Source organism: Chrysemys picta, chromosome 2, assembly GCF_011386835.1.
Source record: "Chrysemys picta bellii isolate R12L10 chromosome 2, ASM1138683v2, whole genome shotgun sequence".
In the NCBI taxonomy this organism is placed as follows: domain Eukaryota; kingdom Metazoa; phylum Chordata; order Testudines; family Emydidae; genus Chrysemys; species Chrysemys picta.
Window position 1 is genome coordinate 191,384,947 of NC_088792.1, and position 23,701 is coordinate 191,408,647.

The window sequence follows — 23,701 nt, forward strand, 5'->3', positions numbered from 1 at the left end:
ACGTTGGATATTTGGAGTAATACTGCCTTGTTGCTGGCTCTTTGCAGCACTCTTTATGTATTCATATTGTCTATGAAGATAAAGTAGCACAAATGACTAAATTCAAACAGACTAGTCTGTGTCTTTCACCACTTCTAGGAGAGAACATAGGCATCAAAGAAATGTGTGGTGAAAGTTTAACCTATTAAAACATCTGGTTACAGCTTCACCACTAGATAGCACTATTTCTCATTACATACATCAGAAAATACCTTCCACATACCCTACACACATTCTTTCTCATATCATTTTGCATATTGAATGAATAGTGAGAAACTATTATCTTGAAGTTAACTTCTTACATCAGCAGGGAAGACCAGTGACTGTATTAAACAGAATCTTGCTGTAACTGCATGGTTATCCCTTTTTATGAGCATTCACACCACTGAAATTTTGTTCAGATAAATGAGCCTGGAAAGCAAATTTTGGGCCTATACCACAAATTTACTTCAACATGAAATGAAATTCAATTCATGACTACTTGAAATATGTTTTTGGTGGAATTAGTTAATAAAGGTTAAGTTTTCCAATCAGGGAATACAAATAGTTTAATGTGATATAGATGACCAGTCACACAGCTGTAATGTCTCAACATGAACATTGAATGCTCTACTGTCTCAGTGAGAAAAGTTCACAAGGCTGTGATTTATATGCAGAACATTCATGTAAACTTTTTGAAAACAGAACAATTGTTTTCAGTACCTCTTTGGACTACCCACAAACAGGAACTGAGGCTCAGTTCACCTAGTTGTTTGCTGACTTTCACTAATGGCTTCCGTGTCATTGCTATCTTCCTTTCCACTTTGGATTGTTCCATGGAAAATAAAACATTCATCTGGGTTCCTATCCTCTGGTCTTTCCTCTCTTTAAGTTTTCAGCTCATTATTATTATTATCTTTATTCTTCTTTCACTTTTTTATAGAATATTTTTAAAAAATCTCTTCTCCTCTCTTCTTCTCCCAATCAATTATTTCCCATCTTCCTTCCCAGCTGCATGCCATTATCCCTACTGTATTCTAATCTTTGTCTCCCTAGTGGCCTAAAATGATCACCCCTTTGTACCTTCCGATTCATTAATTGGCTTTGAAGCCTCTGATGCCATTTTTCTATATTTTGCCTTAATTCTGACCATTCTACCACAAATGTCTGTTTTAATTCTCCAATTTTTCCTGAGCTTCACTTCTTAGACTTCCTTTCTCGCCCATCGGTAGATAATATTCTATCCTTCCAGTTTCTTCTCTGTAACCAAGAACATGGGTCTAGCACTTTTATGAGTGATGCTGAGAGTTGGACTTTCCTTTACAGCATACCTACCTAGAGAAATAGCCAAAACATTATTTCTACAGGGATATTTTGTTCTGAAGATGTTTATTTAGCACCTATTTTCTTTCCATTAAACAGATGTCAGAAAGGACTCAGTACAGGCCTAATAAAATGACCTTAAATTCTGATACTCTGTGGCATTTTATGTATTTATCTGTAAGGCTTGTGGATAAAATAGATACCTGTTAAATGTATAGTGTGGCTGATGGTAAAAATGGATTCTTTTCACAGGTTTGTTCTTTACAACCAAGCAGTCTTAAGAATTTTGCCATTTACATATCACAGTATAAAATTTTTTCACAGTAAATCTGCTTAACAACTTTATTTATGGAAAATGACAGGTGCATTTTTATGACACCTAGTACTTTAGGTCTTAATTTTGACAAAATTGTTGTTTTATCCTCCAGTTATATATAATTAAGTTTCAAATAGCCACTGTGTATAAAAAGTTTAGGATTGTGGATAAAGTCTAGCATTGGTATTTGAAGGATTAATGTGTCAGTATTTGTGTATGTTTTTCTGTGGGCTTTTCAATGCAAAATAACATGAGATTTGACCTTCCCGAAGTATTTAATTTCATAGATGATGAATCTACCATGAAAAAAACAGACCTTGTGTTATTTTGGCCCGAGATACTGCTTTCTTAAGCACTAACTAAGCAAATGAAAAATATGAACACTTGCATATAAAGAGTTATTTATCTCTTGGTTTTGGTTTACAAGAATCTAGATGCATAGCCCAATTTCAGGTCCTCTCTCAGCTCACTTTATTATTTGTATTGTGACAACACCTAGAGTTCCCAGACAAGGATCAGTGCCCCATTATGCTAGACATTGTATACACATAATGAAAAGATAGTCCCCACCCTAAAGAGTTTTCTGTGATAAATGTATTGTTAAACTATCTGCACCTCTTTGACTGACAGACCAGGTCTAAAGTTGTGTCCTTAGTGTCTGACCTAGGGCAAGTTTGACCTCTTCTGCTCTTACTGAACTCATCATGTATCACCTTAGCATGGTTGGGTGATGTACTACAGCCAGTTGCTGGTGCAGTTCTCACCTGGAAATGCAAAAAACCCAAGCAGCACCTTCTTCCAGCCCCCACTGCTTCCTCTCTCCTTGCCCTGTTGCTGCCTAAGTTACTGGTTACTTGCCAGTCCTAGCCCAAAAGCACTTGAAGAACTTTTGTCTCCTACTCTCTGAATATTGGAATTGCTTTTTCTTTCTCTCACTGCCTGTATCTCATACTTTCTCTTGTGTTTGGGGAGGGAATTGATTGAATCGGGAGTGGAACTCTTAAGAGTAGCATGTGTACAGCAAGCAATAAGGGCAGGTGCCAGCATGGTTCAATCATCCTCTGCCAGTGTAGTGGTGCTTTTCACACATCTAAGTCAGGAGCACCTAACCGGGCACATAGGAGACCTCCAAATACTTTTGAAAATCCCCCAATGAGTAGCCAGGTCCTTAGCCATTCTTCTGACATCTGTCCTTTGGGACTGCTCATCCTCTACAGCACTCAGGGGAAATTAGGTGCAACTAACAAACTTTTCTGAAAAATCTCTTGAGCCCAGAAAGGTGCTGAGCTCTGTTTGGAGTTTATGGCAGGCCTGTTGATCTATACAAGCTTTTGAACATCCTGCCGCTAATTGAAAGTTCTCTTTTTCCTACGCCATCTCAGTCCTACTTTCTTATTTATTTAGAACTGTCAACCACAACATTGGATGTAATCTTAAGCACCATGCCCAATACACTGCAAACTACAATAGCCCTAAGTTTGAAAAATACACTACTCAGATCAACTGCATTGTTCATCCATGCTCAGTAAAGTAGACTTGAAAGTCTGTAGCCCCTGAATTGCTATGAACTAGGTGGGACCCATTTCTAAAAGCTGCAGGACCCTGTAAAAGGACTGCTGTATCATCAAAGGTGCCGCTTCAGCCTAAGGGAATGTGCATCAGCTGAGGTGCCATAAGGGATCTGAGTTCTATTCTCCTTCTTCCACTGACCAGTCTCAAGTCTCTGCACTTCCGGGTCCTTATTTAGAAAAGCTTCATATCATTCCCATCCATAAGGGAGTAAGTGACTTACCAAAGGTAACAGGCCACAGTTGGGAACAGAACCAGGATTTTTGCTGTAACAAACCCATAATTCACTAGACCATGAGACCTGTCAGAAAAATTCTTTGAAGTTTACATGCTCTAGTTATATACACAGTAAATAGGGCTACTCGTGTTTACATACCTTTTGTCAAATCTCTTCAGATCTACAGATGGAAGAGCTATGCAAAGTCAAAAAATTCCTGTCTATTTTAGTAAGACCTAGGAGGGTTGAATGGCTAATTTTATCCTGTGGGTTAGGCCTTGGTCTAAAAGACCTAGGTTCAACGTCTGGGTCTAGTACTTATTTGCTGTGTGAACTTGGGCATGTCACCTAACCTTCCTGTTAACATCAGTAGACTGGGGTTATTAAAATGTATTTCTCCACCTGATAGTTGTGTGACGTAGAGATGAATGTTTGTTCAGTTCTTTCAAAAAGAACAGCTCTAAAGTAATTACTTATTACTACTTGTCTCCCTCAGCTTGGAGGAACAGAGAGTACTGCATAGGGAAGACAGATACTTTTCACTCTCTCCTATTTTACTGCCTTCTACAGATCCCAGATAGGGCAAGCTCAGAGGACACAAGTAGAGAGTGGGAAGGGATGCGGAATGCTGGGCACAAATCTCTTCTGTGGAGAGAGATGATTTAAAAACAAAGTGAGGAAGACAGCATTCACCATATTAGTGGAGCTTTCAGCTTCTACTGAAGGAGGTGACTCAGTGGTCTAACTAGCACCAGTTCAAATCTAAGCAAGATTGGCTCAAACCTCATCTTTAAGGTAAACTGAAAGGAATATATTTTATTGTATTTTTATTGTCAAGTTAGATCTTAAAACATGAAGCTCTGCAGGCTATGTGACAGTGCACATGTTAGAGATCCAATGACAAATTTTGTAAGAGCAGAGGTTTGCCATAGGGTCATATGCTATGCAGCAGCCTATGTGCCACTTGGGTGCTGCTTTCAACCATGGAGAAGGGTGCAGTTCCTGAGTGGTTTATGTATCAAATGTGTAAAGTACTTTGGTATGAAAGGTGCCTATTTAAATTCAATTCTTGGAGATATTACTTAATTGAAGAACACTAGTTCAAAAAAGCAGAATCCCATACTCTGCTCTGTCATCTAGCCACTTAGTTCCAAAGTGGAAATGAGAAAGAGATTGGGGTTTTTTCCCCCTCCTTTTCATTGTCTTAATAAGATGACCATGAGTCAGCTGGACTCTATTTTTATTTGTCTACTCTGGCATACTAAGATAGGAGTCAAACTGTTGGCAGAAGAACATCCACTTTTCTTGGTCTTGTTCCACTCAGCTTCTAATATGAGCTCCGAGGACTCCATACAGAATTCATCTAAAGGGAGACAAAAACATTAACCAAAACAATAAGGATAATTAATCTGTGTTTGAAAGTGATAGTCCCCCACCCTTCGTCAGCCATTCTTTAGGCACAAATGCCCAAACCTTTTCCCTACAGTGAAGGCTGAGAGTTTTACCCACCCCCTCTATTTGCCCCCATTTAAAGTGTTGTCATCAAGGACTGCCTTATATGTTACTGCAGCGCACTGTTTTTCCAAGCTAATCTCAGATCAGCTAAAACCATCAAATCAGCCCTGTGAAGTGAGCCTGGAAGGACTCCATTCCACACTAAGTTCTTCACTCTTCTTAATTTTTATAGTATCTGTCTTTTTTATTTTGTTGTTCATTATTTATTTATGGCTAGCTGGGCTGTATCAGAAAAGATCTCTATGTACATATGCATGCAAAAACCATTGCCACACTTATTTTAGAATCTTTTTTTTTCACTCCCAAAGAGCTCTCTATATCTAGTGAGAGCTCTGCTTAATTAGTTATTTAAATGATTGGAGCAATGCTGTTTCTTTAACTTCTAACTGCGACAAACACATATGAAACATACCGTTGGCGGCACTTAATCAACAGCAGTCAATTTATCATTTTCACAGTTTTAGTGAGTGGTTATGAATCACTAAAATCACAGGTATTGTAGACGCAGTGTTGTGGCACTATCATTAACAAATATACAGTGCACAGAGGGATGACTTGGTAATTGAGTGGGACTAATAAGAATACATCATTTAGCTGTGTGTGACAAACTGTGCCTCAAAACACAAGCATGGAAAATTCACGTTTTGCTTAATAAATAAATTACACAGCCGATGTATTATACATAATTTGTGTCCTCATGGATTTGAGTGATATATAATGCATGGTCCAAGTCATTTATTTATTAAGACTAACTATATATATTGTAGGTGGGGAATTTTAAACTCTAGAGTAAGACCTGCCTAGGTAACTGTTACAACTACTGAATTTGATTGGGCTGCAAATGAGGCTGTGCATTTAGGGAGTTGCAAACGCTGGCCAAGAGTTTCAAATGTTACAAGCTCCAGCATGTCTATAAACTTCAATTTCATCCACTTATTTGAGGCAGAGGAGGAGAAATATTTCAAGGCTGCATAGAAAGGTTATTTGTGTGTACTTTTCTCAGTGAAGAAAGACAAAGTACTGTCTCACTTAATTTTTGTTTTAATTGAGGCAAGGAATATAGATGCAGTGGGAGGTTAACTGGTATCTCTTATGTACTGGAATTTTACACTGGGGGCCCATCCAGCCCTTGAACAGGTCAAGAATTCTTGCAACCATTGTTAGAACACCACTAGCCTCTGTGAAGTAAATAGCAAATCGAGCCACTTTATCCAATAAGCATTTGTAAGAAACAAGTTTGATATATTTGGCTTATAAATACTTTCCAAATAGCTTTTCTACGGTCACTTCAGAGGTTTTCAGCCAAGTTGCCATGGAGCCGGCCCTGCCTGTTTTCCTCAGAAACTTATGAATTTCCCCAGTTTGCTATTTCCCCCTCAGGATTGCTCTGATCTAATCTGTTCTCTTATTTCGTGGGCATAGATTCCAAGGCCAGAAGGGACTATTGTGATCATCTACTCAGACCTCCTGTATAACAAAGGCCAGACAACTTCTCCAAAATAACTCCTAGAGCATATATTTTAGGAAAAACATCCAATCTTAAATTTTCAGTGATGGAGAATCCACCAGAACCCTTGGTAAATTGTTCCAATGGTTAATTGCCCTTACTATAAAAAATGTACACCTTATTTGTAGTCTGAATTTGTTTAGCTTCTGTGATAATGCACCTCCTTTGTCACATCAGGGCTCAGACTTTCTCCTTCAGGTATTGTGGGGAACCTGGGGTAAATCAGTCTTACTCCAGAGGTTTAATTCTTCACATTGGTTTATTTACAGTGTAGGCCCTAGGGTTGGATTGAAAGGCTTCTTTAAATTAAAAAAATACCTTTCCTAATTGCCACTGTAGTATTGCCTCTTTTATTCTGGCTACCAATTGCTAGATACCCTCTCTAACCCACTGTGGGTCCAGCTGTGCTGGGAACCAAGCCCATCTCCCTAAAGAGAAATAAACATAAGATTTCCCTCATAGAGAAAACCAGCTCTTTACCTAGGAGAAATCTTTTCCCCTTCACTGCACACAATCCTTCTGCAGCTTGCTTCTCATCCCTCCTCTTTTCCCTCTCACTGGAAGAGGTTTTTAAAGGTCACAGGCTGCCCTTAATTAGACACAGGTGTCCTTAATTAACCTGAGGTAATCTCTTTCAGTTCATAGGAAATAAGGCTTTAACTATTGTGACAGACCCAGACCAGTGCGGTACAGGAGTCTGGTAGAGGGCAAATATACTGGTCACTGGATGAGTCGTTTTCTGTTCCCTGAGTGACCAGAGAAGGGGCTGCACTAGAGTAATCAGGAACCTGCTAGAACCAGTTAAGGCAGGCAGGCTAATTAGGACACCTGGAGCCAATTAAGAAGAAGCTGCTAGAATCAATTAAGGCAGGCTAATCAGGGCACCTGGGTTTTAAAAGGAGCTCACTTCAGTTTGTGGTGAGAGTGTGAGGAGCTGGGAGCAAGAGGTGCAAGGAGCTGAGAGTGAGAGGGTGTTGCTGGAGGACTGAGGAGCACAAGCGTTATCAGACACCAGGAGCAAGGTCCTGTGGTGAGAATAAGGAAGGTGTTTGGAGGAGGCCATGGGGAAGTAGCCCAGGGAGTTGTAGCTGTCATACAGCTGTTACAGGAGGCACTCTAGACAGCTGCAGTCCACAGGGCCCTGGGCTGGAACCCGGAGTAGAGGGCGGGCCTGGGTTCCCCCCAAACCTCCCAATTGACCTGGACTGTGGGTTCTTCCAGAGGGGAAGGTCTCTGGGCTGTCCCCAACCCACATGGTGAATCTCTGCAGCAAGAAAATCCGCCAATAAGCGCAGGACCCACCAAGGAGGAACTTTGTCACACTGGTGTAAGGGGTGGAATCTTGGGGTGCACAAGAGGAGGAGGAACTTTGTCACACTGGTGTCAGGGGTGGGATCTTGGGGTGCACGGCACGGCGGAAGAAGGATGGTGATTTAAAAAAAACCACAACAACAACAACAAAAAAACAAAAAAAAAAGGGAGAGGGTTTATTTTTTTTCACCACAATGGATGACGTAGTGCGGGCACTGATACAAGCTATGGCGGCCCAGCAGGAGGCTACCCGTGTCCAGGCAGCCGCCCAACAGGAGGCAGTGTGGCTGCAGCAAGAGACTAATCGCCTGCTGATGGACCAGGCTGCTCAAGACCGAGCTATGTTGCGGGAACTGGTAAACCAGGTAAAGTCCCTTACAGAGCTGAATCGCAGCCATGATGGGACGCGGCTCATACAGGCCAGCCATTGGCTGCAGAAAATGACATGGGAGGATGAAGTAGAGGCAACAGAGACTGGGCCCCTAGATCTTGGGCAGATTAGCCCCGGGAGAGGAAATTTTGGACGGGACCAGGCAGAAGACCCAAGGTATGACAACATTAGGAAGGAGGTGACTGAAATAGATGGGGTCCCCGTGGAAGGGAAAACCCAGGAACCAGGACCCTACTTCAAAATGAAGAAGGATCTCTTATACCGGGTTGCACCAGGTATAAGTTTTGCTCATAGTCATCTTTTTGGGGAGCATTTGGGGGTAGAGAAGGCCCTGGCACGAGTCCTACGACGGTTCTTCTGGCCCGGAGTACATGAAGAAGTGCAGAGGTACTGTGCCTCCTGCCCGGAGTGTCAGCTTCACAGTCCCCGTCCCCACTTAAGGGCACCTTTAGTACCCCTTCCCATCATAGAAGTCCCCTTCGAGCGAATAGCCATGGACCTAGTGGGATCCCTGGAGAAGATGGCTCAGGGCCACCAATATATACTTGTTGTTTTGGACTATGCTACTGGCTACCCAGAAGCCATCCCCCTGCGGAACACGGCCTCTAAAACTATAGCCAAAGAGCTGGTGGGGATCTTTGCCCGAATGGGGCTACCGAAGGAGATATTAACTGACCAAGGAACCCCATTTATGTCGAAGCTAATGAAGGACCTCTGTACACTGCTCCATATACATACCCTGAAAACTTCGGTCTACCATCCGCAGACTGATGGGTTGATAGAAGGGTTTAACCGAACCCTCAAGGCTATGATAAGAAAGGTTGTAAGTCGGGACGGGAAGGATTGGGACACCCTACTACCCTACCTTATGTTTGCTATCCGGGAGGTACCTCAGGCCTCAACTGGGTTTTCCCCCTTTGAGTTATTATACGGGCGTCACCCCCGAGACATACTAGATATCGCCAAAGAGATCTGGGAAGAGGAACCCAATGAGGGGAGAAATATAATACAGCATGTAATGCAGATGTGAGACTGGATAGCCCGGGTTACCCCTATTGTACGGGAACATTTGGAGAAGGCACAGGAGGCTCAGTGAACCCATTACAATTGCCAGGCAAAAGTGCGACAGTTCCAACCAGGGGATCGGGTTATGGTGTTGGTACCCACGGCAGAAAGCAAGCTTCTGGCCCAATGGCAGGGGCCCTATGAGGTGGCTGAACCCATGGGGGAAGTAACCTACAAGGTGCGGCAGCCAGGACGCAGAAAACAAGAACAGATTTATCACGTTAACCTTCTGAAACCCTGGCATGCACAAGAGGCATGCACAACGGTCCAAAAAGACCTAACCCAGGAAAACAAGCCTTCCACACAGGTGAAAGTGTCTCCTGATTTAACACCAGACCAGAAGAATGAGGTGTCTGAGATGATCTTCCGGAACCAAGATGTGTTCTCCACAAAACCAGGTCGAACAACCGAGACATATCACCACATCGTCATGAACCCTGGGGCCAGAGTAACAATGAAGCCCTATCGGGTGCCAGCGGCAAAAAGGGAGGAAATAAAAGCAGAAGTAAAAAAAATGCTGAAGTTGGGGATCATTGAAGAATCCCACAGTCAGTGGTCCGGCCCAGTCGTGCTGGTGCCCAAACCGGATGACACCACAAGATTTTGCAACGACTTCCGGCGACTAAACGAAGTATCCCAGTTCGACGCGTACCCCGTACCTCACATAGATGAGCTAGTGGACCGTCAGGGTAATGCCCAGTACTTGACTACCCTAGACTTGACAAAGGGGTACTGACAGATTCCCCTTGCAGAAGACGCAAAGGAAAAGACTGCGTTCTCTACATCAGAGGGTCTTTTTCAATATACTGTCCTCCCTTTTGGACTACATGGGGCCCCAGCTACCTTCCAGTGCCTCATGGACAAGCTATTAAGCCCGCATAACAGTTATGCTGCTGCCTACTTGGACGATGTGGTCATTCATACCCCAGACTGGGAAACCCACCTGGAGAAGGTGGAGGCAATCCTCGATACCTTCAGGCGAGCTGGCCTTACAGCAAACCCTGCCAAGTGTGCTGTAGGGTTTACAGAGGCCAAATATCTTGGGTACATCGTGGGGAAAGGTTTGGTAAAACCCCAAGTGAACAAGTTAGAGGCCATCCAAAATTGGCCCCGCCCAAGTTGTAAGAAACAAGTCCGGGCGTTCCTAGGTGTGGTGGGGTATTACCGACGATTTATCCCCCACTTTGCCACAAGGGCAAGCCCCCTGACAGACCTAGTGAAAGCCCGTGTACCTGATCTGGTGAGATGGTCTGATGCAGCAGAGGAAGCATTCACAGACCTACGGACTGCCCTCTGTAGTAACCCCGTACTGATAGCCCCTGATTTCTCCAAGGAGTTTATCCTGCAGATGGATGCATCAGAATTAGGGTTGGGGGCCATTCTATCACAGATGGTCGGGGAGGAGGAACACCCAATTCTATACCTCAGTCAGAAACTCCTTCCAAGAGAACAAAAATATGCAGTGGTGGAGAGAGAATGCCTCGCTGTAAAATGGGCCATGGAAACATTGCGCTACTACCTGCTCGGGCGCAGATTTGTCCTCGTGACGACCATGCCCCTCTTCAGTGGATGCAGCGGAACAAGAAGAAGAACACAAGGGTGACCAGATGGTTCTTATCCCTCCAACCTTTCCAGTTCCGTGTGCACCACAGAGCAGGGAGCCGTCATGGCAACGCCGATGGCTTGTCACGTGCGCACTGTCTGGCGTCCCTAGCTGCCCAACCCCTTGGCGCTGAGCAGGGGGGAGGGATATGTGACAGACCCAGACCAGTGGGGTACAGGAGTCTGGTAGAGGGCAAATATACTGGTCACTGGATGGGTAGTTTTCTGTTCCCTGAGTGACCAGAGAAGAGGCTGCACTAGAGTAATCAGGAACCTGCTAGAACCAGTTAAGGCAGGCAGGCTAATTAGGACACCTGGAGCCAATTAAGAAGAAACTGCTAGAATCAATTAAGGCAGGCTAATCAGGGCACCTGGGTTTTAAATGGAGCTCACTTCAGTTTGTGGTGCGAGTGTGAGGAGCTGGGAGCAAGAGGCGCAAGGAGCTGAGAGTGAGGGGGTGTGTTGCTGGAGGATTGAGGAGCACAAGCATTATCAGACACCAGGAGCAAGGTCCTGTGGTGAGAATAAGGAAGGTGTTTGGAGGAGGCCATGGGGAAGTAGCCCAGGGAGTTGTAGCTGTCATGCAGCTGTTACAGGAGGCACTATAGACAGCTGCAGTCCACAGGGCCCTGGGCTGGAACCCGGAGTAGAGGGCGGGCCCGGGTTCCCCCCAAACCTCCCAATTGACCTGGACTGTGGGTTCTTCCAGAGGAGAAGGTCTCTGGGCTGTTCCCCAACCCACATGGTGAATCTCTGCGGCCAGAAAATCCTCCAATAAGCGCAGGACCCACCAAGATAGAGGAGGAACTTTGTCACACTATTCCAAAACTGATATACCTGCCTTCACCCATCCTTTTGGAACTGTCAGGTATGACTTCGTCACACTTCAGCTTTCAGCCTCTGGATGGTATCATGCCTTTGTTTGCTAGATTGAAGAACCCATTATTAAATATTTGTTCCCCATGTTCATACTTACAGACTGTTATCAAGTCACCCCTTAACCTTCTTTTTCTTAAGCTAAACAGACTCAAATATCTCAATCTATCACTATAAGGCATGTTTTCTAGTCCTTTAATCATTCTTGGGGCTCTTATCTGAATCATCTCTAAATTTACAACATCCTTCTTGAATTGTGGGGACCAGAACTGGACACAGAATTCCAGCAGCAGTTGCACCAGTGCTAAATACAGAGGAAAAATACTCAAGATTCCCCTGTTTATGCATTCCAGGATCACCTTAGCTCTTTTGGCCACAGCATCACACTGGAAGCTAATTTTCAGCTGATTATCCACGATGACACCCAAATCTATTTCACTCACTGATTCCCAGGATAGAATCTCCTATCCTGTGCAATTCTGGTTTTGCTCATTTCAGGAAAACTTAGTTTCTTCATCATGGCTAATTGATATCTGGTCTCATGTTGCTCACTTTATGATTACTCAAATATGGTCCAGCTCTTCAGCAACTGGCCTCATAGAATTCTAGGTATCAGGAGGCACAACAACCTTCCAGCAAAGTAACCTTTTAAAAATTGAACCTTAATGTTAACTTTAAAATAACTGCACTACAATTAATAAACATCAAACATTTCAATGATGTCCAGATGCAAAATAGCAAACAGTCTGTTCAGTTCCCCCATTGGCCTAGATGTAGCAAGCAATTTCCTTCTTGACTACTCTCAACAGTGTTTCCTGCAATGTCTTTAACCTTGCATATAACAGCTGTACAGCTGAGAGAATGAATCCCGCTTCTTTGAAGGCGAGGAAAGGGAAACTGAAACTTTCAGAAAAAGGTCTGTGTGAAATGTTGAGGCACTAGCTTATGTTTAAGTACAACTGTGTCTAGAAGTAGGAAAGGTATGAGGCTGGAGGACACTGCCAGGACTAGATTCTTTTACTAGTTTATAAAAAAGATTCAAAAAATTCCCAACCACAGTACGATAAACCATTCCAGCACTGAAAACTTGCAGTAGTCTTCAAAGGCCTATTAGGGTGTCAGATGTCTTGTTACTCATATGTGTCAGATTTTTGGAATAAATCCGGAAACCTAGAGAGAGGCCCAATCTGCAAGTTTGGATATAGATCAAAACTTCTCCAGAGGTGTCTTGTATCTGAGATTTTGGTTTAACTTAATCTCTTGCTGGAAACTTGGCCTTCGCTTTTTCTTGGTTTCAGGTTTTATCATAAACTGGAAATGTAAGCCAGACTCATAGAGAGGATTGCTGAGTTTTAAAAACCTTTCAGTGAAATTGGGCTATTTTTTCAGCAAATCGGGGCTGAGTTTCAAGTGACTGAGGGAACCTGAACTAACTTACGTATGACGGGTTGGATCACAGAAACTCCCTGGGAGCTGCCACCTGATGTGCCCAGACTACTTCTACCCCTGTTTTCCCTGTCAGCTCAGGACTCCAGCACCCTGTCTTGCTGAGCCAGACACTCCCGTCTGCTCCAACAAAGACCCAGGGTCTGAATTACTTGCCCCAAAGCTGCAGGTTTACCTGAAAGCAGCTAACAGAAGTGTTCCTGTCTTTAACACTCAGATGCTCAACTCTCAATGGGGTCTAAACCCAAATAAATCCATTTTACCCTGTATAAAGCTCATAAATTGTTCGCCCTCTATAACACTGATAGAGAAATATGCACAGTTGTTTGCTCCCCCCGGTATTAATACATACTCTGAGTTAACTGATAAGTAAAAAGTGATTTTATTAAATACAGAAAGTAGGATTTAAGTGGTTCCAAGTAGTAACAGACAGAACAAAGTAAGTCACCAAGCAAAATAAAATAAAATGCGCAAATCTATGTCTAATCAAACTGAATACAGATAAGATCCTCACCAGTTCCAGAATGCTCCCTGTTACAAACTAATCTCCTTTTAGCTGGGCCCAGCAATCACTCGCACCCCTTGCAGTCACTGCCCTTTGTTCCAGTTTCTTTCAAGTATCCTGGGGGGGAAGGAGGGGTGGAGAAGCTCTCTCTTTAGCCAGCTGAAGACAAAATTGAGGGGTCTCCCAGAGGTTTAAATAGACATTCTCTTGTGGGTGGAAACCCCCTCCTCACCCCTATGCAAAGTCCAGCTCCAAGATGGAGTTTAGGAGTCACCTGGGCAAGTCACATGTCCATGCATGACTCAGTTTTTACAGGTAGCATCCATTGTTTACATGCTACCTTGAACATCCTCAAGTAGACTTCCAATGTGGATTGGAGCCTTCCAAGATCCATTGTCCTTTAAGTGTTTCTTGATTAGGTACTTAATTTCAACATTCCTTTCTCCAGGAACTGACCAAATGCTCTACTAAGGTTATTTAGAAATCAAGCCAGTACACAGCCAACATTCATAACATTAATAACGTCAAATACAAAAAATTATACATGCATGCAAATAGGATTAATACATTCAGTAGATCATAACCTTTACAGAGATATGTTACATGGCATATGTAGCCTGAAACACATTCTAAGCATATTTCCATAGAGCCTTATGTGAGGTACCGTCACATTATGTTTTCAGGAAGTAATCAGAGGAGGAGGGAAAACAATGGTTTCAGTGAATTTGCCTTGAAGTTTGGGATTTATTCCTATCCAGAATTCAGAGTAAAACTAGGTAATGTACACTCTCACAAAATGAAACCAGAATGTTTGTGAACCAATATGGCCTCATTGTGCACAGTGCCCCTATTAGTCCTTCAAAACAGCATGTATTTTACCAAATTTGTAATTATTCTTGGTGGCTCTTCTAAAAAGTAATGCATTTGGCAATGATGTTGAATGGCCTGGATTTGTAAGGTACCTGGTTTTGGTGCTGTGAGATGAATTTTTTCATGGAATGCTTCAGTTAGGGAGGTACGCTGGCCCTTAGGTCCACTCAACTTTTCAAACTAAGTCGCTTCTTTTTCAGAAAGATTGTTGTTTGGTCAATAAACATATTCTGCCAACTGTATATGATTCCTCCTGCTGAAACTTCTTACAGTTGGATGTATTGAAGTGCTATGATGAGATCCTACCATCCAGTTCCTCCATGAACACTAGGGGAAAATATCCAAATATCAATATAAATCTAACTTCATATCCAAAAGTGAAGCAACTTAAAGCTCAAAAATATTGAGCGGATGCAGAGTTTAATACAATGGAGTCAATGAATTCTAGTTAAATGCCCCCCAGTATACGGGACATCAGGAATCTCACAGCTCGGTCGGATATTTTACCACCTCAGGCTGGGTTTGAACTGGTTTCTTGAATGGTGTCATGCCTTGTCTTTAAGCAGGTGGGATAAATTCTTCTTCAAATTACCTTGTACCTGGGGTCAACTTATATTCAGCTGCCTCAGTGGCTTAATTTAAATGAGATATCTAGACATTCCATACCGTGTGACAGGACATTGTCACATTCATTAGAAATACCTAAACTAGACAGGATATTAACAGCCAATCAGAGTAATATTTAGGTGCTCTAATCCCAGGCCCCTTAAAAAACCCTCCCAACATTGGTCACAAACAGTTTGTAAAAGGATTGAATGAAAACCTGGCATTCTACCCTTTGCTTCATGTTCCATTATGGCTTTTGCAGATAATTCTAGGCAGCGGGGTGGGTTGTGTATCCCTCTTCCAGCCCAACTCTTCTCCAAAGGAAATAGTGAGACACAGGACAAGACTGCATTAATTACAGTGCATCATCCCTTCTTTTAAAGCTTCTAACAAGCCAATGAGCACTGAAAGAACCCTTGGTATACTACTGAAGTGTGTGTGCATGGGGTGGGGACTGATTAAAGCTCTTCGATAAGAAAATGTCCTTGATATAATTTGAGTCAGTTCGATCTGCTATTCCATTATTAACCCTACCAAAGCCGGGACCTGGATTGCTGTACACTTCCCTGCTAGAATTTACTCTCCCTGATCCCTCAACATTAAACCTATGCTAACAGGATGAAAGATAAAAATCAGGAACGGATGTTTAGGTCCCTGCGGTCACTGAGATAAATTAAATAATTTAAATTGACCTAGGGCCTGTGTGTAGAATAATCCTCCACTTAGAGGACCCAGTGATTCTTAACTCATTTCCGAGTCTATATCCAGCCAGTGTGAAAGTGTTAATGTTCCTGTATCACAGTACACTGATTACACTTATCTTTTTCAGACCCAATAACCAGAGACAATGATTATATTATTCATAAGATATTTTTACCTGAAGTAATAAAGCATGCAGCTTTAGTTATTATTTCCTTATCTTTTTTTAAACTATACCTCTGTCTCTAGCCTAAGGATAACCCTACACTTTATATTAAAAAACATTCCTCCCTGGCACTTTTCCCCACCCGCCCACGTTTATCCTACGGTCGAATAGTATCAGCAGCAGCTAGTTTATTGTGAGCATCTTTGTATTCTTTGGGTATTGTCATTCCTGTATGGTTGGCCTAAACACCAGTTTTTTGGTTTTTTTTAATTGAAAAATAAAGTTGGAGATGGTTAGTGTTGGTGAAAGAGCTTAGATCAGCACCTCCTCACTAGTCAGTAGTATACAAGATCAGAATAGTTTGTGCTGCCTCACCATATGCTGATCTAGTGCTCCAGATGGGCCAAAAGTCTGAGACGGTCATGTTTCATGAGCATTTCTTTCAGAATCCCAGCAACCCTTAGTATGCAGCTGGAGCGATACACCCTCTAAGTAGTAGGGGAGACAAACTACTTAAATACTTTCTGATACAATTACATGGGAACAGTTACATGCTACCTTATTATCCAGGGCAATAAAAAGTTCAGGTGAGATTCCTGTAGTTGACTCCTCCTACCCCCAAATTCTCAAACCCATTTTAAATCATTTTAATTTTCTTTATTTCATCTGGAAGATGATACCATGTAACATGTTATAACAGCATGGTGAAAATACAGTGGCAATTGGTGCATGAGTTTGGAAACATTTAAATAAAATCTGTTAGTAGAGGAGCTGTGTCCTTCTATTCCTCCCCTCTTTTTCTTTGCTTACTGTAAAATGTTTTTCCTTGGCATTTTCATGCAGTGAAGTAATTTTAACCCAAAACCTGGGGGGAACAAACGCTCCATAGATGAGTTCAGTTCCCCTCCTTCCAAAAGCCCGCCAATTTTATGGTTTATATTTATATAACAAAAACATGTAAGGGCTTTTCCACACTTCAACATTTAGTTATGTTTGAACACATTAATTAGCACACGTTAACAAACACAATTGTAAATCCTGGTGTAGACCATACTCAGATGTTTGTCCTGGGACATACACACATATGCCTAGTTGTGTTAAGATGACTAGCAACAAAAGTTTGTCCTGTCTGCACAAGAATGTACCATTGGGTTACTTAACACTAATAAAAATAAAACTACAATTTCAAGTGTTAATGTTTGTGTGCCTGTGCATGTGTATAGAACTCTGTCTGTTTCCCTTATCCCAGTATTGGGTGCCATTTCTGAAGACACTGTGCTCTGTGTTCATTCTCCCCAGTAAGGGAGGTCTGGGTCACCTCCTACCAGTGCAGCTGATCCAAACCCGAGACAGCAAAGGCAATATTTAACATAAGCTCTTTGCATGATGTACGTAATAACAAAGGGTTTGGACAATAGATATAACCTAATTGTTTGACTGTCACAAGTTTTCGGTACAAAACCAAACTGAAACCACAAAACTCAGCCTGAATTTCAGTAATATAGACAAAATATTGTTCTTATCAAAGCACAAAGAGATTATGTTCAATGATTAATTTATTTTATTCCCATTTCACAGAAACCAGATCCTGGTTTTAGCTGCAACCTGCAGCTCTCTACCATACCAATCCAGGCACAGATCCCTGCATTCCTATATGGCGGGTGACATTTTGACCTCTGCAGCCACCTCCTTAGATCCATCTACAACAATAATGCCTACTGTGTACAGAGAGCAAAAAGTGTTATGTTGCCATTAAGGTAAAGGTTCCTGGGTCCAAAAATTATGTATGGAACTGGACTGTTTCACCATGCTCAGATTGCAAACTAGCTGAGTTTTTTGCTTTGGCTATAAACGTTACTGATAAGAATCTTTCTTATCTAGCTCTAGCTCTCCTTCCTCCATCACCAGGAGAATGGGAGGAGAGGTTGAAACTCTTGGGACCTGCTGTAGTCTCAAGGCTACAGCAGGAAGAAACTATAGGAAGAGGAAACCAGTTTGAAAGCTGTCGGGAAGTGCAATTTGGCACTTTGAGACAGTAGAAGAAAAGGGTCAGTAATGCTCTAGTGCAGAGGATGATGACAGAGCACTATCTATTTAGTTCTGTCCTGGCACAAAAAGATCAGCTGAATTAATTCATTTTTAATCATGTACAACACACACACACACACACACACACACACACATTTAACTAGCCAACGAAGGAGCAGAAAGGTAATATCCTGGCCATTTGTTTCTGTAATTTGATCATATAACATAGGGATTATTATTTTATAACTTAAAAAAAAATCAATGCAATTTTCCACTGATGCTCATCAGAGAGAAAAAGACCTCGGCCTCATCCACAGCAATCTTTGCCCCCTGTAAGGCATCATAGCCTTTGCCTTCTTCCCTTTCTTACAGGGATATAAATTAATATCTCATCATTGACCATAATATGCCCTGTAACTGTGTTTATTATTGCTGCATATTTTAGACAGGTGGTAAGTATTGGCACTTTTTATTATGCTGATAAACAATGTTGGACTGCCAGGTAAAATGTGTTGTCAGGGGTGATTTCTTGCCTCCCTGTAGCCTCCTGTGGATTTTTATCTAGGCTCATGAAAACCTTGAGCACTGAGGCTTTTTTGCAGAGCTTTTCCACAATAATACCACAGTGACAATTCTTTCCTTCTTTCATTGGAATTTGTGCTAAAAGGGTGAGGAACAGAGGGTTAAGGGATTAAATGTACAATCCCCCACCCGTCCCACACATACACCATCCAGGTAAAGCAAACAAAAAGAAAAGCTTAACTCCTAGAATACTAAACACAAGTTTATTAAGGCTTTGTACCCTTCACGTGAATTCTTCTTCCCTCCCAGATATTTCTCCTTTACTCACCCAACAAGAAATATAGCTAATTTCTTAAAGATTTTTTTAAAATCTCTGTTTTTGTTAAAGATTATTGCTTAAGGGGAGGGGGGAAGATAATTATTAAAGTCCCTTTAATTTTTTTTTCTAATTTAGTGGTGTTCACATATTCTGATATACTCTTACCCAGAATATACCTTTGGGATCTACATGAAGAGGATTTCCTCTTTCTCTGGCTTTCCCCTTCCCAAAATGGAAGGAGAAATTGGCTGCCTCCATGGTGATGTTGCCTCGCCTCCCCCCGACTCTGCAAAGGGCTCTCTGTGGGTCTGGAGATATATTAATAGGAAAGGAGTTAGCATAAGCAGGCGGCGGCGAGTGGGGGGAAGATTTAGAAGGCTGGGGAAGAGGGACATGCATATGGAGATAAGCCTCACATCCTCATACTATTCAATGTCACCTCTCTGCCACCCTCACACCCCCAAGCTCTTTTCCTTCACCTCTTTGGCCTCTCTTCTGCTCCTCATATTCCTGTCTTCTCCTGTCTATCCCTAAATATAGTGGCAGCCATTTTTTCCTTATTGCAGCACGGCTTTGGTCCTCTTAAGAGCTCCATGAAAAAAACTGCTCACAATGAAATATTTGCTGTGCACATCAACAAATTGTATTACTTCTACAAAACCCAGAAACTATGGTACATATTCCTGAGCGCTGTCCACTGGCACCTTATCTATTAGCTCACAGACATACCTTGTAATAAGTCTTATTGAAAACAAGGGAAGTTTGTGGCCATCTTTACTAGGAGCAGGCTCACATCCACATGCAGAGACTGCAGAGAAATGGTGGCCATTTTGCATATCTTCAACTCCACTGAAAGTAATGGAAAATATCAGCCATTTTGAATAAGAGTTCACAAAATAGAAGGCAGGAATAAGAATTAAAAAAAACTTCAGGTATCATTAGTCTCATGATAGCTGGCAACACAGCTTTCTCCTAGTTGAAATTATTTTTTCATATAAGCTCTTCTGAGGAAGAAGGTTTGGATCCTGATGTTGGCTAGTTCTATACTGCCCAAGTATTAGTTTAATATATATAAGTCCTTCATTCTTCAAATGTTATGGATGAACAAAATGTTTCTATTCTTTGTATGCCAAAATCCTAAGTGTTTTGTAATTTTGATAATTTACACTTTTGAAGAAAATTATTTATTTCTTATCGTGATCTTAGGGATTTTTTTTTTAAACATGGAGCTTCACTTTTTCCTTTTTCTGTAATCCTTGCTACTTGTCTCTGAATGATTGCATGAATGTAATTATTTTGATATGATCAAATAATCTTTACTCAAAGTATTTTATATTATAGATGAAATCTGTTTAATTGTAAATCTTTCACGTATTTGTACTGTATTTAGAAGTCTTTTACTAATTTAGCTGCACCGCTGCCTATTGTCATGCATGGTTGAAGGTGGGAGTGGGAAAAGTTAGCAGCAGTAGGAATGAGTAAGCTAAAACCAAGTATTCCTTTCACTTCCTTGCAGGATATTGTGAAGCTTGCAAGGTGTTACAGGACTAGCCTTTCAACAGAATTGTATGGAAGATTTAGTGCATAAGTGTTTTTTTGTTTTTAGTTCCATTAGCATTTCTAAACTGCCCCACTGGAAAACTGGTTTGAAATGGGACTCCTGGAGACTTTCTTGAGTACTCATCCCTACAAACCTGCAGGACAGAAACAAAATTTTTATTAAATGGATATGTGAAGCTGAAGTCATTGCTTTTGTTTCAGCTTCTATGATTGTTGTATCTTTAAAGTTTAAAGGAAACATATTACTTTTGGGAATAAATATTTTTGGCTTGTGAAAACATATGGGAAGCACAATACCAGTCGCGGTATAATTCAACATAGTGCTTCATGCATGTTCCATGTGGGTTCACAAGTGAGTTATCTAATTCTGGCATTATTCTGTAGTGCAAACATTGCTCTGAATGGAGAGAGAAAGGGAAAGAGGCATGGATATAGCATTAGCTTTAGAATTGGATATACCGTGTTTGTGTATTAGTGGAGATTTGCTGGGAACCCTCAGTGGACACACAGGTAATAGTCCTGGAACAACAGTGTGTAGTTGTCATAACTATAAAGGGAAGGGTAACAGCTGTCCTGTGTACAGTACTATAAAATCCCTCCTGGCCAGAGACTCCAAAATCCTTTTCCCTGTAAAGGGTTAAGAAGCTCAGGTAACCTGGCTGGCATCTGACCAAAGGACCAATAAGGGGACAAGATACTTTCAAATCTTGGGGGGAGGGTGTGTGTGAAGGCTTTTGTTTGTGCTCTTTGTTTTGGGAGTGCGTTCGCTCTCGGGACTGAGAGGGACCAGACATCAATCCAGGTTCTCCACATCTTTCTAAACAAGTCTCTCCTATTTCAAACTTGTAAGTAAATAGCCAGGCAAGGCGTGTTAGTTTTCCTTTGTTTTCTCAACTTGTAAATGTACCTTTTACTAGAGTGTTTATCTTTGTTTGCTATACTTTGAACCTAAGACTAGAGGGAAGTCCTCTGAGCTCTTTAAGTTTGATTACCCTGTAAGGTTAATTTCCATACTGATTTTACAGAGATGATTTTTACCTTTTTCTTTAATTAAAAGCCTTCTTTTTAAGAACCTGATTGATTTTTCCTTGTTTTAAGATCCAAGGGGTTTGGATCTTGATTCACCAGGAGTTGGTGGGAGGAAGGAGGGGAATGGTTAATTTTTCCTTGTTTTAAGATCCAAGGGGGTTGGATCTGTATTCACCAGAAGTTGGTGGGAGGAAGGAGGGGGGATGGTTAATTTCTCCTTGTTTTAAGATCCAAGGGGTTTGGATCGGTATTCACCAGGGAATTGGTGAAGGTTTTTCAAGGCTTCCCAGGGAGGGAATCCATTGGAAATGGTGGCAGCGGAACCAGAGCTAAGCTGGTAGTTAAGCTTAGAAGTTTTCATGCAGGCCCCTACATTTGTACCCTAAAGTTCAAAGTGGGGATACAGCCCTGACAGTAGTAATAACCTCTTTAAACTGCCAATTAATTCTCTGATGCCCCTGTGTTAAACAATGACAATCCAAAACCTCCATGTGGGACCTAATACAAAATCTGAGGTCTCTTAATAATAAGAGGGTTCTGCCTGCTATTCTCTAGGACTTTGGGGCCCACTTTGGCAAGAAAAATGAATCTTTCCTGCCTGTCTCTGTGTCATCTGATAATATGTACCCATCTATGTTATGCAGACACTGTGGTGAGCTACATTAGGACTCATCTCTTGATCCTATCTCTTTAATGAGCAAAAACAAAACCCCGAATGTGAATATCTCTAACACCTGGGGTATTTAAAATTCACATCTGAATTCTGTCCAGGACCAATGTTGATCTTTTTTCTAACATTATAAGAATTCTGCAGCTGATACTATTATAAATAAGTTCTGGTTATCTGAATATATAAGCAGTTAGCGCTAGCAGAAATGCTTATTTTCAGCTGTGGTGCAGAACTTTTTTGATGCTAAGCTTATTTCATCCTCCAGAGTTAATACTGCTCTCTCCTCCCGCCCCAAAGTGTGATTATCCTTGAAAATAGAATCTGTTTTTATGCTTTGTTGATATTCAACCCTGTTTATTCACTCACTCATGAACTTTCAGGTGAGTGACTTTTACTAAAGTCCATAGAAGGGAAAAAATTAGTTAATAACGGTGCAAATAATATTCACAAAACTTTTTTGGGTAAGAAATGCTTCCATGACTACATTTCAAGCTTTTTTGTGTGTTGGAGGAAGCAGAGGAAAGAGTGAGGTTGTTACAAAGGAGCAAAAGGAATAAGAAATATTTTTAAAGATGAGCAGCTAATATATGGGAGAAGTGGTTTGGGTGAAGTCAGGGTAAAAATGTAAAACAAAACAAAACCTCCTAAAAAAAAAAAAAAAAGCAAGCACCAATCATTTTAGGTTTGTCTCTTAAAGAAAATGAGGTCATCCAGTCAGAATGGAAACAGTGACCAATCACACCGGGCCAATGGCAGTTCATTAATATTTAGAGACACACGTTTATGCACAATCCAAAGGCTATAGCTTGTCCATATAAAGTACTCATTGAACAATTAAACACAGTTGAAACAATCACAACTTAGCAGGTAACTTACGCAGAGAAAAAGCAACTAAAATCACTGAATAACTTATTCACTGCAAATGCTATGCCTAGCTCTATGGATAATGTTGCACTTGGCCTCCCTGCTCTGTTGCGCTAATTGATGAGCCTCGTCTCAGTACCAAAAGTTCCTAGCTATTAATTTTAAACAAATAGCTCTTTTTGATTTCTAGTTTCTATAATTTCTATTACCTATTAAGTTACCTAGTTCATCTTCCTGTGAGTTGTTGATATTTCTTTCTAGTATTTTGCTGAGACTCATTTCAAATAACACAAGTTGATGATGGGCCTTCTATGTTGCTGAAAATAAAGAATACTGTGAGATCCATAGATTAAAGGAAATATATAAATTTTTGCGGCTTTGCAACTCTAATTAAACCCCATAAACTCCATCTGAGATAAGCAAATGAGGGACTGGATGTGTCAAAATGGGCACCCATACGCAGACACACCAAATTTAAAGACAGCTTTGGATAGCTTTGCCACTGCAGTACTGAACTGCTTCTAGTCCAATTCGTTTTATGAAACCAATTAAAGTACTAAATATCTGTGTCCATGCTGAATTGTATTAAGAATCCCTTTTGGTTTTCCCTGTATCCACACTAGCATTGCCTACACTGTTTCAGACATAATGCTCCATTAGTACTTATCCAACAAATCTTCAGTCTTCAATCCAACAGTCTTCAAGAA

General features: G+C 41.4%; 1 long non-coding RNA gene across 1 annotated transcript; it reads left to right on the forward strand.

Moving 5' to 3' along the window:
* The first annotated feature begins 4,033 nt into the window (after positions 1 to 4,033).
* Positions 4,034 to 21,500, forward strand: LOC135981146 (uncharacterized). The gene is made up of 2 exons (XR_010598107.1): positions 4,034 to 4,238; positions 17,581 to 21,500. It is a non-coding gene; the product is annotated as an uncharacterized LOC135981146 (long non-coding RNA).
* The last annotated feature ends 2,201 nt before the right edge of the window (positions 21,501 to 23,701 follow it).